The sequence below is a fragment of the Apteryx rowi genome, unplaced genomic scaffold (assembly GCF_003343035.1).
Source record: "Apteryx rowi isolate R43461 unplaced genomic scaffold, aptRow1 scaffold_143, whole genome shotgun sequence".
Classification (NCBI taxonomy): domain Eukaryota; kingdom Metazoa; phylum Chordata; class Aves; order Apterygiformes; family Apterygidae; genus Apteryx; species Apteryx rowi.
In genome coordinates this window covers 1,680,381-1,697,443 of record NW_020447675.1, presented here as the reverse complement: position 1 = coordinate 1,697,443, position 17,063 = coordinate 1,680,381, and the positions used below count along the sequence as shown (strand labels likewise).

At 40.8% G+C, this 17,063-nt stretch overlaps 1 non-coding gene across 1 annotated transcript; it reads left to right on the top strand.

Annotated features, from left to right (window-relative positions):
• The first annotated feature begins 16,099 nt into the window (after nucleotides 1-16,099).
• Nucleotides 16,100-16,269, top strand: LOC112962189. Its single transcript, XR_003252226.1, has one exon. It is a non-coding gene; the product is annotated as a U4 spliceosomal RNA (small nuclear RNA).
• The last annotated feature ends 794 nt before the right edge of the window (nucleotides 16,270-17,063 follow it).

Here is a 17,063-nt window from a genome sequence, read left to right as displayed (position 1 = left end):
AAACCAGTCTGCAGACAAATTCCAGAAGTCACAAAGAAAACAAATGCCCCCACACATGAACAAATACAATTAGAGAGGTCATCATTAGCCACAAACCAGATTGTTTGTAGGCAAGTTTTCTCAATACCACAATACCACAAAAGACAATACAGGACAACAAAGGAAAAAGAACTTCATATTCTCAAAGAACTTTTTTGCAGCATATTTATGAAATAGAGAATTTTATGACACTGAATGCATGAAAATGGACTAAGCAAAAGGAGCAGCTGAGAGCCACCCAATTAAGAAAAGTGGAAGGGAGGAATAGCTAGAGAGAAATTGGTGAATGGTCTGCGCAGTAGCCATGCAAACATAGGGGATGGGATTTGCGTAGGTTCTTCAAGGCAGTAGTACCACCAGGGCTGGGAGTGGCAGAAATGAAGGAGCATGGGACATGGCAGATTTGGAACAGTCAGCTGGCCATGGAAATGCAAAACAATAGCAGGGGCACAGAAACAGAGTGACCAGTTACAGTCTAGAAGAAAAATACCAAGAATTTGCTTTGAAAATTAAAATCTGTTCTAAAAAGGGAAAGGACAAGAGTAACTAAAACATTTGCAGCTACCTGGATAATGACAGAACTGCAGTTGCATTATCCCTTTGCAACAGCCAAGGCTAAAGGGCATTAAATGATTAAATGATTATCTGCTAGGTAAGATGGCATGGCATGAAGCATGAACTGAGCTCCATAACAAGCATATTTAATAAGACCTGTCTTAACTCAAGCCTTAGCTACCTGGTAGTTAACAAGACATCATTAGGACCTGTTTCTGCCACTTATTTCCCTCACAAAAACTTTGAAGATTTTTTACGGGAGTCACAACATGACAGAGGTCAGTTAAAATAGTGTATAGTGTATGTAGAGTGTAATGGAGAATGACTATTGAATATTTCTTAAAATAGAAGTTATTAAGGGTTCTCTCTGAAGGAAGACTGAGACAGGCTGAGGAAATATATTTTGATCTACAGTAAATTAACTGATGGAAATCACTACCACAGCATGCTAAGGAGGCCAAAGGGATCGGACCAATTCAAGGAATATACATCTACCCCTAATCACTGAAAGTGGTGGTGTGGACTCCAGCTCAGTACATCTTGAATCCACTGACTGCAGAAAGCCAGGAGACACAGCAGTGGAAAGATCAGTCTATACCTGCACTTTTCTTACACTCTCTCTAAGCATTTACCACTGACCGCTCCTGGAGACCAGGATACCCTGGTCCAATTCAGTATAGCTGTTCTTAAACTGTATGAAAAGGAAATGTTACAGGTATGAAAACTTTAAATGGGAGAGCACACCAAAAACAAAAATCCAGTGCAGAACAAAACATTTGACCGTCAGCTCCCCTTTCCATTCAGCAGAACAGCTTTCTTGAGGCTTTCCTTTTGAGATTTATTGCCATTTGCCGATACACAGACTTGGGGTGAGAAAAGACAGGCAAATTTCTTTCTACAAAATAAAAATGAATGTTTGTTTTCAGTGGTGGTGATTTAGAACTGCAAAGCAGGAACTAATCCACTCCATATTAAAATGAAAATCCTGTTAGTTCATTAAATACTACAAAGGGAGTCAATGAAAAAATCTGCTGCCTTTTTGCACTTAGCTTTGCTGAAGTTGATATCTTACATAACCCTATAACCTTTCCTCTTGAGACTGATCCAAGGTCCAGCCTAATTTTGCAATGGCCACAGCTTGACTACAGAAGCATATTCCAACTGAAATATGCAAAGATGGTATTTTTATTTTTACAGTTTAACTGCAGGAAGAGAAACTGTTTGAGTTCACTATGCAGTGGCTTCCACATTTTTAACCACATGGAGCTCCTGATGGTTAAAGTAGTTAGGATCAAGTAGAAGTTGATATCATCCAGTTGCCTCTAGAACTGTAGTAAGACATAAAGTATAGTGTTTCTCTGCTGTACTAGATCTCTGTAAAATTGATTGCCAAAGAGGTATTGTTTAATTATTCCTGGAAGAGAAGGAGGCACAAACAGTCTTGAATTGAGAATGCTTTCACTGTATGTGATTATGTTATAGAAACTTTTGGAATGCTTTCTCAAAAAGTTAAAAGCCAGAAAAATACAATATTTTACATTATATGCTTTCAAAGAAAACAATGGACTAACAGATCTGTGAAGACTACTAGTATCCAGAGATGTCAGCTAATGGCTAAGGTTTTTTGTTATTCGCCAAATGAGCTGTTTCTCTCTTTACAATATTGAATAGCTGTGTTTATTTTCAAGTTGCACATTAAGCTGCAGAAAAAGTATCTTCTCTGTTCCCCTCAGATTCTTGCTTTTTCAAAACACAAATTAAAACAGAGTAACTAGGGAATTCAACTGTAGGTCATATGGAAGACAAAAAGGTAGCTACTGAGATGTTCCTGCCTTTGTTCCCAGCAGCTTGTTTAGGAAGACCCAGTCTGAAGAAAAAATCAGATATTTGAGTTCTAAAGTTCAAAGACATTAAAAATGAACATGGCTTTCATATTGCAACTCTTGCTTTTTTTGAGTTCCTGTTCAGGCCTTACTCATGTGTTTAAGACTGCTCATTTCAATACAGGGCATGATTTTCCAAACATGTAATAACTTAATTCAAAGGTTTGTTTAATGTTACAAACAGAAAACTTTGGGAAAGTTCAAACATTTGGGCTACCATACATCCCATACTTCACAGGCAGAATCACAACCGGTACCTTTGAAAAAATTGTAACTGGAAGTGTATGAGAAGGTGACAGAGCATCTGAGGCTAGGTGAGAAAGTCCACAAAAATCCATGCATAACTCTAACAGTATGTGGTTTGGAACTTTACTCTTTTCCACACTGAATGCCTGCCTTCCAAAAGCCTATTCAGAAATCTTATTAACAAAATCTGAAATATGTTTGCTCAGTACACTAGTAAACACAATTACAAAAGCTACAACTAGCAGAGCAGAAATGAATACTCAGGATGTGGTGCACACCTTGTTTAACCAGATCCAAGTGTACTTCCACCAAAAAGGGAGTTTCTACATTCCCTTGGGCTGGCAGCAATCCTCAGGTGGCTCCACAGTCAGCTGCATCAGGGGACTCATCCTGCTAAAAAAGCTTAAGCTTCAGCTTAAGCCACTTGTGAAACTATACCCTTAAGAGCATTAAATCAAAATCATATTCAAAATCCTGTCTGTTTTTCATCAATAAAAAACAATAACATTTTACTTTTGAAACCGTAAATATGGAAATGGTCCTTGGTTCACTGGCGTGCATTTACCAAAGGCAAAACCCCCGTGACCAACTTGATTGCCCTCTAGGATGAAATGACTGGCCCTAGGGGTGAGGGGAGAGTGGTGGATGTAATGTCATTTGGCTTTAGCAAGGCAACATCGTCTCCTGTAACAACCTTGTATCCTAACTGAGGAGACAGGGGTTGCATGGGTGAAAAACCTACTTTTGGGCTCAAAGTGTGGTGTTCAACACTTTGTAGTCTAACTGGCAGCTGGTCATGAGTGCTGCTGCCCTGGGGCTGATACTAGGCCCAATACTGTTTAACATTGTCATCAATAACCTGGAGCATGGGATGAAACGCACCCTTGTCAGGCTTGGGGAGAATGCCAAATTGTGGGGAGTGGTCCATGCACTGCACAGCAGCACTGCCACTCAGACGGATCTTGGCAGGCTGGAGGAGTGGGCTAACAGAAGCCTCATGAAGTTCAACATAGACAAATGGAAAGTCTTGGCCTGGGGCAGAATAACTCATGCAGGCTGGGGACTGACTAGCTGGGAAGCAGCAATGCAGAAAAGGACCTGTGAGTCCCAGTGCACAAGTTGAACTTGGCTGAACAAGACAAAGCCAGGCTCCTCTCAGACGTACACAGCAGAAAGCCAAGAAGCAATGGGCACAAACTGCTGCAAAGGAAATTCTGACTAGATATCAGGAAATAAAACCTTTTATGGTAAGGGTAGTTAAGCACAGAACAGGTGCCCAGGAGGCTGTACAACTACTGTCCACCTTAGATTTCCGGAGCACTCCTGGACAAGGCCCTGAGTGTCCTGACCTAACTTCAAAGTGAGCAGGAGCTAGACTAGACAGTTCCTTTGAACCTCAATTATTCCATATTTCTACAGTTCTAACTGTGCTATGGACCACACACTCTTCTCATCTGTTTTGTGCAGACCAGCTGCTCATTAGACGTAGTTTCATCACAGCTCTGATTTGATTTCAACAACTTCTAGAAGTAAAAAACTAATTTTAACAATGTGTTAACCTGGTTTTATATAGCTGGACTTGTAAATTTTGGCTAGCTGTAGGATGCTCAAGAAAGTTCCTCTGTCTTCTGCAGATTTCAGAATTGTTACTTATCCCAAACTCTTATCATAACACTTATTACTGAGAGATTTATGCTCTTCTGCATGAATAGATTATTGTATCTGACATGGCAATCTTTAAAGAAACAAAAACAGTTTACAACATTGCAGTTTGCAGAACTAAATTCCAAAGAGTTTTAATAAATCAAAATAACTAGTAAAATTACTATTAAAAATGCAGTATAATTTGACTTATAGCAATTCTGCAATGATATCCATTTGAGAGCGATACTCTGGTTGCCATAAAAGATCATTTGCAATTTATATTCTGCTGGGAACCTTTGCAGAACAAAATAAAAACACTGTATTCTTTGATACTTCACTAGTAAAAGCCTTAAAGGGTGCAAAGCAGGAAGCTTTTAAAACAGTACCAAGTGAATTGCAATAATGCCCTTGATCAATAAGAAAGCATGTACCTTGGCAAGTGCCTTAGGTTTTGACAAGGATGTGCTAATCACCTGAACACAGAACTAGATCCAACAAAAGAATTATAAACCTATAAGCTGTTATTACTACTTCCCCTCTATTTCAGTGACTCACCGCACACCCATGCTCAAATGATAAATGAAAATGGATACTAAGACAGACCCTTCCTTCTGATCTTTGTGTCATCACTGCAGGCTGCAGGCATGCTGCACTCATTTTCTAGCCTGCCGTTCAGCTCCATCTTTTGCTTACTTATCTTCAGCCAGATTTCATGAGGACAGTTGCACCACAGTCCCTACAAACATATGTGCAAAGGACTTGCACCACCCAAGTCACATTTGCAGCAGCGTGTTAGCTGTGTATCTCATCAGTCTAAGGCAATCAATGTAAGACTCTTTTAGTTGCCTGAGGATATAAATAAATACTTTACAAACATTTATAGCTTTAGCAATTAAATTTCTATAAAAATCTGTCCCTTGAGCACTTCTGAAAATTTTAAGCTATAACAAATATATTGACTTGCTTAAGGAAAAAGGTCATGCACCTTGCATCTACTAATTTTGTAAATGTATTACAACTGGGCACATGGGCAGTTATCTACTTTATGAACCCATTTTGCTCAGTCTTCTTGTTAAAGTAGTCTGATATTGTGAACCTTTTATAAATGTTATGGCAATTAAATGTTTGCAGGATTTTTATTTCTTTCCAGGTGTCCTATATCATCCTTCATGTGTTGTTCTCTAGTTACAAGATTGTGCAAATATTTAAAGAATCTTTAATTAAAATCTTAGAGAATCAAACTACATACAGCATTAAAAATGTCTAAAGAGAATAAAACAAATGTTTTTCATTGAGTTGTACTGGGCCTTGTGCTAGACTTGAATTTCTTACACTGCAGACTTGCTAATTTTTTTCTTCCTCTTAGATTCATCTCATTCTGGAAAGAGTTTTTTCATAGCAATACAGATAATTTTGGCAATTTTGGCTTGCAGATAAAACTATAAATAGTCACACACATGCAAAGAATGAGCCAGAAGGGCCAGCCTAGAAGGAAAGAGGAATATTACAGTGACCTCCTGCAGTCTTGTTGAGATGGGGAAAGATGCCTGTCTAACTTCTGAATTGTCTAGCAGGTGAGGATAAAATCCATTCCTCATACATATTCCAGTCTCTATTCCATCTGGATTCCTGGAACCATCATTTGTATGCCTTTAGTCGTACATACCCACATAACAATGAGATAACTTGTGCCATGAAAAGTGCAGTGCAGGTCTTAGAAAGTGGGAGACAGTTAGGCTCACAGAAGCGTTAAATCCCAAATGATGAGCTACAGACTACAACTGACTGGCATGGAGACATCCCTAAGTGAATTCTCCTCACCAAATCTATGACAATAGCTAATGAGAAAATGAGGAGTACATCGGCTCTTTCCCATAAATGTCTATGTTACCATTTTTGACTTCTAGGTAAACAATTTAATTTCAGCCTTAGCAGGCACACTTGAAAATATGTTCTTCAGTGTTTACCACCTACAAACAACAGCAGGTAGCTAAATCCTCTTAATTTAAGCTTTTAGCAGATGTTATCCAAACTGCTTTCTACCAGTGCCTCTGTCCATTGCAAATATATAGGAAATAAAGGTTGCTAATGTTAGGTGCCACAAATTGCACAGAAGTCAGCTGGTGTGAATACTCTTAATGCAAGTACTTTTATTTACTTATTGTGATGTATTGAACATTCTGGATGATTACAGTGATCAGCCGTGGTCTGGTCAGGTGGAGACATTCCCAGGAGGTAGTAGTGGCCCTGGCAGAGCAGTGCAGTTCCCTGTTGCAGAAGTGACCTCTCAGTACTGATCCTGGATGGTCAGCACACAGGGATATGTCAGAGAAGCCAACAACTGCCAAACTCACAGACATATCCAGAATCACATTCTGGATCTTTGGTCCAAGGGGAAACCAGACTAAGAGACTACTACATCACCAAACAAAACAAGGCCAGGGATCATACCCTGCACTGAGACAAGAGCACATACCAGCCCAAATGGTCCTTCTAAGCCCTATATGATGGTGTCCTGAAGCATTATTACTATTATTTTTAAGCCAAAGTGCCTGAAGTAATGTAAGGGCTGTTTTGCAGCTTGTCAGAGTGGTGTTTCCATAACGGGAAGCGGAAGGGATGTGCTGGATGGGTATGGCACAAGAGCATGCAGGAGTGTCTGAAGATGCTGGGAGAGTGTTGAGGGCAACGCAGTGTAGTCATTTCCGTACTACCTACTGAGAGTGGTCTTGGTGCATGCTATCTGTTAAGCCGTGAGTGCCAACTGTCTAGCTGGCGCAGGCCAAAACTACACTGCGGTGCTTGCTATCAGCTAAGCAATCTGGACCATCGGTGGTGCAGATCGGTGCTCATTCCTGCTCTCTGTCCCTGTTTTATTTAGCAATATAAACACAGTCTAAATCAATCTAGAATTCAGAATCAGTTTAGAATCTGAGGCATCAAACCTAGCAGAAAACCATTCTAACCTGGTAGGGGAATGATTATTTCTGTGGTTATTACTTACTGCAATGGAGGCATGCTGCTTCTGTAAAATAGGCCAATGTTCCAATTATTCCCTTTCCAAACTGCAACTCCAAGGCTGGGAAACAGCAGTAAACATGTGCAAAGTTCAGTATCTCAGCTTCTTTAAACCTTTGACTCACACGATGGCAATTGCACAAAGTTACACCCCTCCCTACTCGTCAGAAGGCAAATATCACTGCTTGCAGTCACTGAACATCAAAGATACAACAGAGGGCTATGTGCCGTTAGTAATACGCCAGATTGCACACGTGCACCCTCAGACTTATCTGTAAGGACAATTTTATCATTTGTAAGACTAACAGATGGAAAATCAGTTACTCATCTCAGGTTACCTTGGTTGGATCACCTGCATACTTATTATCTTTTACTCTTTTAGAGTCTATTTTTTTAATTATATGCTCATAGATACAATGTGAACTGGCACATGCAATATTACTCATCGGAAGGAAGATAGGTACCCTTTGAATTCTCTTTTCTGTGTGGGCATTAGTGCTTCTTCGTTAATCTTCATTAACCCAAAAATCTGTGTTTGATTTAACTTCTAAAAATATTTGTGATTTCTGTGCTCATTTTCAACTTAGTATTCTTCAAAGAAGTTTTAAAAATATATCTTTTGAGTTGGGTGAAGGACTGTGAAAGAATTTACAGTCCCTTTCCGACATAACTCATGAGATGTGCCGAGTCATTCCAGACAATTCTGCTCTTAATAACTCCATCAGAGAAATAAATCATACATACTATGAAGCTAACATGCAAAATAGCTCACTAAAAAAAGCTTAAAATATATGAAGAAACTGATAGTTTAAAGGATCTCAATAGATGGCCCACAATATACAATATAAGATATACCTTTTCCCACCAATCTGCATATTAGTAACACTCAAAAATTTTTTTTCAAAATACATAGTTTCAAAGGAGATGTACCTAGTTTAAATACTAACTCAACTCTTATTCAAGGTTTCCCAAAAGTTCTGATAAAATGCCACTAGAAACTGTGAAGTGTTTATGTTCCTCCTAACAGATAGCTCCAATTCATGGAATACATGTTTTTCTGACAAAATTGGCAATATTTCTAAAATCCCCAATCTGACTAGCTCTAAAAATTTCTTATGTCTGTGATTTTTTTCCTAGGAAATAAAAAGACTACCCCAGAACCATTTTCTACAAAAATCAGTACAAATAATATAAACAAACAAACAAACAAAAACAGCCTTTGGAAGTAAAGATATTCCAGTCATAATTTGTGCACCTCCATTGTTAACTTGCTAATATTTGGGAAGAAGAAGACAAAAGCAAAGCTTTAATTCCCTTTTTCAATGTCAAATGTAAATATTAAATATTTTTATCAGAAGGTCTACAGGATATACTCTGCTGCCCAGATAACATTGTCAGAAAACCCTGAATTTTGGGCTCTTTCAAAATTTTTCAGCACTTGATGTTTCAATCTTACCACCATGTTTTCAAAATATATTATTGCAACTGTTTGAATAACTTTTTGATGTGCTTAGCTCTTTTAAATAAGTTATTTCATGTTACAGATTATTATTTTAGGAAGTTAAAATGCAACATATTTGAAAACAGGGGTTTGGAGATTTGCAGTGATTCAGGAAGGAGGAAATGAACCTAGGGCCCCTATCTAGGAAAGTCATGGAAAAATGGTAGTATTGCAAAGGCTTCTGATTTTTCTTTTTTAAAGAATAATTCTTTCAAAGACTAATTTAAGGCCTCACCTTGTTATCTTGCTAGTAGCCCTGCATTATCTAAGGACAGGAATGGTGAAGTCACCTTCTCTTTTCAGAGAGCTAGCTCCTAGCTGAAACCTTCACCAGGGGCTGCACACTTGAGTAATAAAACTAAGTTACAGGAACATCAACAATTATCACTGATTAGTGACTCCATTTTTTGCAACCTAGCCAATCATCCAGCAAAGGAAGGTTACTGTAAAAGGTAGATTTCACAAAAATTCAGTGAGTGGAAGATTCGCAGATACTGTTTTTCAATGGAAAATGCTAGTAAGCAATGAAAGAACAGAAGTGCTGGTTATAAAAGCATTCAAAATACTGGGGGATAAAAGTCACCAATATAAGCTTCATTTATCCAGGGACATAAAAATGAAATTCTAGAGAATTGTGTTGTGCATTTGTGCACAATCCAAACACAGACTCATAAAAGGCAACGAGACTGAACAACCGGATACTCTGAGCGCCGCCCTTTCAGGAGCTACCTTGGAGGAGGAGAACAGGACCCCCCGGGCTGAGCAGTGGCTCCGAGCAGCAACCAGAGCCTTGACTGCTCCGGGCTGTCCAGCAGGCCACAGCAGGCACAGACCCAAAGCACACGGTGTCACACAAAGTTGCCACAAACCCCTCAGACTGCCAGTGACCCTCTCTGGCTCCAAGGAGATGGGACTCAATGGTCTTCCCTGAAAATATCATTCCACCCTGGCAGATCCACATTCTGCAGTCACTGGGGTGTGAAAAGATGCCCCAGCTGTGAGTGGTCCCCAGCAGCCAACAGTGCATAGTCATAGTCAATGCTAATACAAATCAGCATACTAAAAAGGCCTGAATGTTTCTGCAAATATGAGCACTGGTGGATGTTCCTTGGCATATAGTGCAGACAGGTAGTGGCTCTGCTCTTCATGATACATGTTGCTCCTCTCTTGGTTGTACCTGCTCTTTCTGTCAACCTTTACTGTATCCAGAAATTCCACTTCTCAATTTCTCATTGTGTGCAATAGCTTTTTGTACAAAGCTGCTTCAGAGTCCGTGGTATTAAGTCCATTAAGAAGACCCTTAAATTCTTGCAAAATATTGAACCAAAGGATGTCTCAGAAGTCTTCCCATTAATGCTTGTGGAATAATCCTAGAATAAGCTTTGTTAGGTTTCAGATATATTACATCAGCAGCTGTCATGATCCTTTTATCTGGAAGGAACTGATTTATGCCATCAGTTGTTAGTTGCTATGATCAGTAGGTTATAATTTCGATGTAAGAGATGCAAATCATAGCAAAGCATGCCTGTCACACTGAAATTTCCTAGGGAATACAAAGCTACTGGCAGGTTCTGATACACAAGGGAGCCTTGCCTTCTCAAGCTTCTACCATATATTGACAAGCAGCCTAGAAAAATGGATGCAAGAATGGTTGTTTGGAGCTCAGCTGTAGAGACAGCATAGGGAAAAGGTACCAGCGCCATGCATCCAGGGCACCTGGGTGAACCAATCGTGGTGATGCTTTGTGCTTCCATGCACAATTTTCTTTATAAATGCTAACCCTTGAGGACTACCCTTTGTTGTTCAGTGCCTTCTTTTCTGCCTAATTGTGTTTTCTTTTCATGCTGTTTCCTCTCTTCCTAAAATTTCTTCCCTCCAACCTCTCCCATGTTGTTTGGCAGGAAGAACTTTCCCTTTGTTCTAGCTCTAATTGTCAATTAAGCCATAAACTGATACAAAGCCTGCTTGTGCCTGAACACCAAACCTCCTGTGCATTGTACAAAATAGTGAAAACTACAGTATTTAGTCAGATAGAAATCCACTTACTAAGAGCATGATAAAAAGTAGCCAAACTTATTCCTATTTGTGTAGGGAATAGAATAAAAACAAGTTTTATATACTTTTATAATTATAGTTCCTTATATTACAAGATAAAATGCAAGTACATTCATCACTGATTAATATATATTACAGTGAATTGAACACCAATGAGCTGGAAAAACAGGGCAAAGGTTTATTTGCTTCGTGTAAGTGATACATTAAACAAACTAAAGCAGACAAAACAAACAGTCTGGCAAAATGTTGACAGTGGGTCTAGAAGTAACTACAACTGCAAATACTGACAATCTTTGTTTGTGATGAATCACTAATAAAAATAACATTCAGTTAATGATAAAGGGAAGATCAGTGGAAACCGATCTGGCTTTAACCACTGTGCAAAATTTCAGCTAATGAGAGCCTTCCATCCATCTCTCCAGAAGTCACTGAGGCATCATTAAACTTTGGGCAAAAAGGACACAAACATGAACTTGTCAATAAGAGTTCTCTGGAAGCTTAGCAAAGACATTTAAATACCTCCTGATTAAAGTAAGAATTAAGAAATTACATTTCTGAGAGAAGGGTATAGTGAGGGACGTAATTTGAACCTTTCCAACACCAGTTTCTAAGTCCATAAGATTCTTTAAAATTCTGCCCAGTCATCCACAATAATACATCGCCCAGAAAAATTACAGAAGAAATCTAGATGAGGTGTCAGGAGCAAGGGTCCAGAGGCCAAGTTTCTCTGCTTGATGATGGCAAAAACTCTTGTTTAAAGAAAAAGAAGAAGTAAAATAAGAGGTGTATTAACCTGATTAGTGGGGATAGGGGGAGGAAAATGAGGGAATTCATAAAAGGAAATGGGAAAAGAAAACAGTGAACTATTTATTAATTTAGAAAAGGGCATTTGGTATCCCCAGCACCAAGAATATACCAGCTACCATTCATGGGAGGATCAGATAAGGCAAGGGAAGAAAAATATAACTGTATTTTCAGAAGCATGGAAATTACTTTTGAAAAGACCCCCCAAAAAGCTATTTATAAGCTGGCAGGTTATCAATGAATCAAATTAACAGAGCTGCTCATGAAGTTCAAAGATACCTCAAATCCTTTCACTTATCAGACTTAATTGATGTATGTCTGATGATCAGCCAGTAAACTAGTCTAAAATATCATTCCTCAGGGGTTACTAATGCACATAAAACTTCCCTGAGGCAAAAAAATCCAGTAACTTAGCAATTATCTGAAAGATACAGTGACTAGTTTACAAATCCTGCCCAAGACTACAGCATTCAAAAACATGCTGGTTACTAGACATTTTATTATTTCCTGTGAATTAGCTCTCACATATTTGCCTCCTAGAAGAAAGACCTCTAATTAGCAGCCATTGAAATTTTCCAGATCACTCTGGCTGCCAAACACCGCCAGCTCCCGAGTACTGCTCCTGGTCAGCTGGGCCTGCTTCCCCTTCTAACCAAGCTGAGCTCTATACTGTGAATGAGGGAAAACCACAAAGTGAGTTTAAAACTGATCTTTCTATGCTTAGCATTACAAACTATTTCCCCGATCTAATTTAAGGGAAGAGCCAACACTTCAATAATTTATGCTTGGTGCAAAGTCCCCCAAATGGCAGATGAACCATCCCAGAATAAGCAAGAGTGCACCATAACCGAAATCACACTCTTCCCAGACAGTTTTTCAAAATGCCTGTTATGTGCCCTGGCTAATAGTAGTGCCTCAGTCCAGTGCTTTATAGGAAACTCTTACACCATGTTATTCCAAGGCAAACAATTGTGGTTTTATTTTTAGCTGCAGGAAAGGAGCTGGACAGAGAATGGTTGTTATCTAGTGATCATTTCTTAGGAAAATCTTCTGGGAGAAATATTCACTGATAGTACAGCAAGAACAATTTAAGGTCACGAGGAATATGTGTGACTAGTGCTGAGAGAGCTGCAGTGTGCTTGATTACTGAAGGACAACAGGAGTTCCAGTCCTGGATGACAGCTTCTAGCCATCAACAGGTTAAGAGGTCTCCACTCTCGCCTCCTCTCCCCAGATTTTTGGTTCAAGTTTAACTGGTTCTAGGGGGTTGTTTGCTCAATAAAAATAAATAATAAAAAACACACAGGTTTTGCCTGTTCGATCCAAAACATTTACAAAGAAATGGTTACTCTTCTCTTAGGAAAAATAAACTGTCCTCTAGCAGGACAGTGCCCTACCAAGCAGCTGACAAAATATTCAAAGAAAGGGAGTCCTCAGCCACTTTTGGACTGCTTATAACTCCTCAGTATCACAAGTGCATAACATGTTAAATGATGTAAAATCCAGCTGTATGCTGTATATGTCCGTAGCTCTCCAGAAGATCTTGACATAAATTGACCTATACTCTCGCATTTTCCCAGTCCAGATCTTCACTTGGATTATCAGATTGCAGCGTTACAGGAAAAGCTTCCAAAAATCTGGGGCATGCCTGGCCAAAGCCAGGGAAGAGCCATAAAATGCAGCAAATGGACAAAAGCCTCACTGCTGTGTGTGTCTGTCATTTGGCATGGTTGTCTTCAGCCATGCACAGTTCACTTATCATTGATAGAGCCTCCTTGATCCAACATGCCAGAACAGCATACAGTCATGTTCTTGAGATGGATGACCTTTATCAGCAATAGCAAACTGAGTCCTCATCATTGATCCTATCACCTGCTTTTCTAATTTTTTCATGTTGCACCATTACAGCCTGTTGAGCAAGGTCACTGAATTGGCCGCACGATGACCGCAGCCAGTCTCTCCAGAGGGGATCCACGTAATGGGGCTATGGACAAGTCCAAGTGACAGTGCGCGCTGTAGAGCAGTGCCCTTTACTTTGACTTGATGTCAAAATGTCAAATACTGTTGATATTCAGCATTTACTCTTGTTTGCTTTGGCAAGATACAGGTTCATTAGATAATCTCTCCTTTTGATACTGCTGTGTAAAAAATTAAACACTTATTGGCACATGATATGTAACCCAGATGTACCATTTCCTTGATGAATTTTCTAACCAGCAGCTCTCTCACAGTTTTCTTTCACACTGTGTAGCAACAGCTATTCAGGAATTGTAGTAAAAGCATATCGGCCTCACCAGGGTATATGGGGACCAATATTTAATAACCTGATGGTTGAAACACATAACCGGAAGATAAATGAACCTGGACCTCTTATTACATGGATAACTTTTATATTGTATTTATGCAATGACGTAGAGGTTATAATACCATTAATGCTAGCATTAATGACCCAGCCCCAGCCCCAGGCCCCATTTCTGCTGTCAGTCGCTGCCCCGCGACGCTGCAGCGCTGCAGCTCCAGCCCTGGAACAGCCCTGTCCTCGCCCGGCCTCGGCCTGTCCCCGACCCCATGGTGGTGCTCGGTGCCAGGGCTGGGGCTGCCCCGGCCGCCCCCAGCACCCTGCACCCTCAGGGCGGGGGGACGGGCCCTGCGGCCAGGCCCAGCCCTGCACCATGGGGCCCCGACACCGGCCCCGGGGGCCGCCAGCCTGCGCGGGGTGTCTTGACAATTCAAATGCCAAAGCATCATTTGATTTTCAGCAAAGGATTTCTTTGGATGATTTGAGAATTCAATAGTGACATTGAAAACAAAAAAACAGAGCAGAGTTCTGTTTTCACGCTACTGAAAGAGCTACGCTATTAAATACCACTTATCAGCTCCATTTTATAAATGCGTTAAAGAGATATCTGAAGTACAGATGAAAATAATGAATGGTGAAGCACTGCAACCTCAAAATAATTCTGATAAGACACAGAACAGAATATGACACTGTCTTTTTTTCCTCCCTCACTTCATAGTTCCTCAGCTATCTGGGAATTTGCTTTATCTCTGTCTGCTCAACTGCACATTTTTATCTGACAGATAAGTCACATTAAGCACTTTAGGCTTGCTCAGTGTTATCTGTCCATTTACTACTGTTCAGCCAGAAAGCAAAGCTATAAAGAGAGAAGCCAAATGGCATTAAAAAGGTGAAAGCTGGCAATCAAAGCAGCACACCAGTTATGCATGTATGAAAAAAGCAGGAAATCTGACTAGCTCAGCCATGATACAATTAGGTGATAGCTGATAGATGGGTGAAAAGCACATACATCATCTGACAAGAGGATAAGTGCATATACAGGCAGCTGCTTACAGCTGAGTGATAGAGTGTTTTTGAGGTAATAAGTGAATCGGACAGCAGAGCCTTGGTTAATCACATCAGGATACCTTTGATCTGACTTACATCAGCTATGAAAATGGTGTTGCTCAACAAGGGCAGAGATCAGAAAAGATCTTAATATAACATTTACCACAAACTGAATGGTGACACTAATAATGGCGGTGCCTGCTTAGCATGTGAATAAAGTTATTAACTAATTAGGTGATGTATTGCACAGATGCAAGAAAGAAGGCCAATAAAAAAACCTTAGTGAGGAGGAAACAGTAAACTGAGCTACAGTTCTCTCTCTATAGTTGCTAAACTCTGACTGCTACAGAGCAGGACTGGACAAGGTGCGCTGCCAGCCTCCTGCTTGTTCCTTCCTATCTTAGATCATAAAGCAGTCTGAACGATGAATTTGAAGTCAAGGATTATGTCTGGGCAAGGCAGGGTAAGTGATTTCTGGAAGAGCTGTGATTAGAGGTGTGATTAGCCAGCTGTAACCTATGGAAAGGCAGAGAGTGAACATAGCTGTACCAGTTGTCAGGTTATCAAGTCCAACACTCAGTCTCTAACAGCAGTCCAAAACAGATGCCTAAAAATGAATGTAAGAGCAGTGCAAGCAGATATCAATGCTTCTGCAAAATGCTCTCCCAGAATCCGATGACTTGCAGGTCAAAGGTCCTTGAGCCAAATATATTTAGCAATTCTCAAAGGACTTCTCTTCCATGATCTTGTACCATCTGCCCCTAAGCCCACAAAAATTTCTGGCACTCCCAACCTCCTGAAATAAGGAGCTCTTCAGATCATCTGTATGGCATAAGAGGAACCTCACCATCATCTCTTTTGAACCTGGCTACTATTAACTTAATTTGAGGACCTAAGCTCTTGCATAGGAAAAGAGGCTAGCAATCAATTATTTTCCATCATCTCCAAGCTGCTTTTAGCTAACAGACCTTTATCATATCTCCTGTTAATAGTCTCTGGACTAGGCTGGAGTGTGCACAGTTGCAGTTTTGTAGCTGATAAGGTGAACCTGAGGTGCAATTTTTGCTAATTGAAAACTATTCCCAATACCCTGCTGTGGCAGCTTGCAATATAGCTGCCACCAGCAATTTTTGAGGGCCTATTTAATTTTTAACTGGCTGAATGGCAGAGCTAAGAGGGTTGTGCTCAGCGGTGCAGTCTAGTTGGAGGCCTGTAGCCAGCGGTGTCCCCCAGGGGTCAGTACTGGGTCCAGTCTTGTTCAACTTCATCAATGACCTGGATGAAGGGACAGAGTGCACCCTTAGCTAGTTTGCCGACGATACAAAACTGGGAGGAGTGGCGGATACGCCGGAGGGCTGTGCTGCCATTCAGAGAGACCTGGACAGGCTGGAGAGCTGGGTGGAGAAGAACCTCATGAAGTTCAACCAAGGCAAGCGCAGGGTCCTGCACCTGGGGAGGAATAAACCCATGCACCAGTACAGGTTGGGGGCTGACCTGCTGGAAAGCAGCTCTGCGGAGAAGGACCTGGGAGTGCTGGTGGACACCAAGTTGACCATGAGGCAGCAATGTGCCCTGGTGGCCAAGAAGGCCAACGATATGCTGGGGTGCATTAGGAAGAGTGTTGCCAGCAGGTCGAGGGAGGTGATCCTCCCCCTCTACTCAGCCCTGGTGAGGCCACATCTGGAGTACTGCGTCCAGTTCTGGGCTCCCCAGTACAAGAGGGATGTGGCACTGCTGGAGCAAGTCCAGCGAAGGGCTACTGAAATGATTCTCTTGTATCAGGAAAGACTGAGAGAGCTGGGCCTGTTTAGCCTGGAGAAGAGAAGACTGAGGGGGGATCTTGTCAATGGGTGTAAGTATCTGAAGGGAGGGTGTCAAGAGGATGGGGCCAGACTCTTTTCAGTGGTGCCCAGCGAGAGGAGGAAAGGCAACAGGCACAAACTGAAACACAGGAAGTTCCCTTTGAACATAA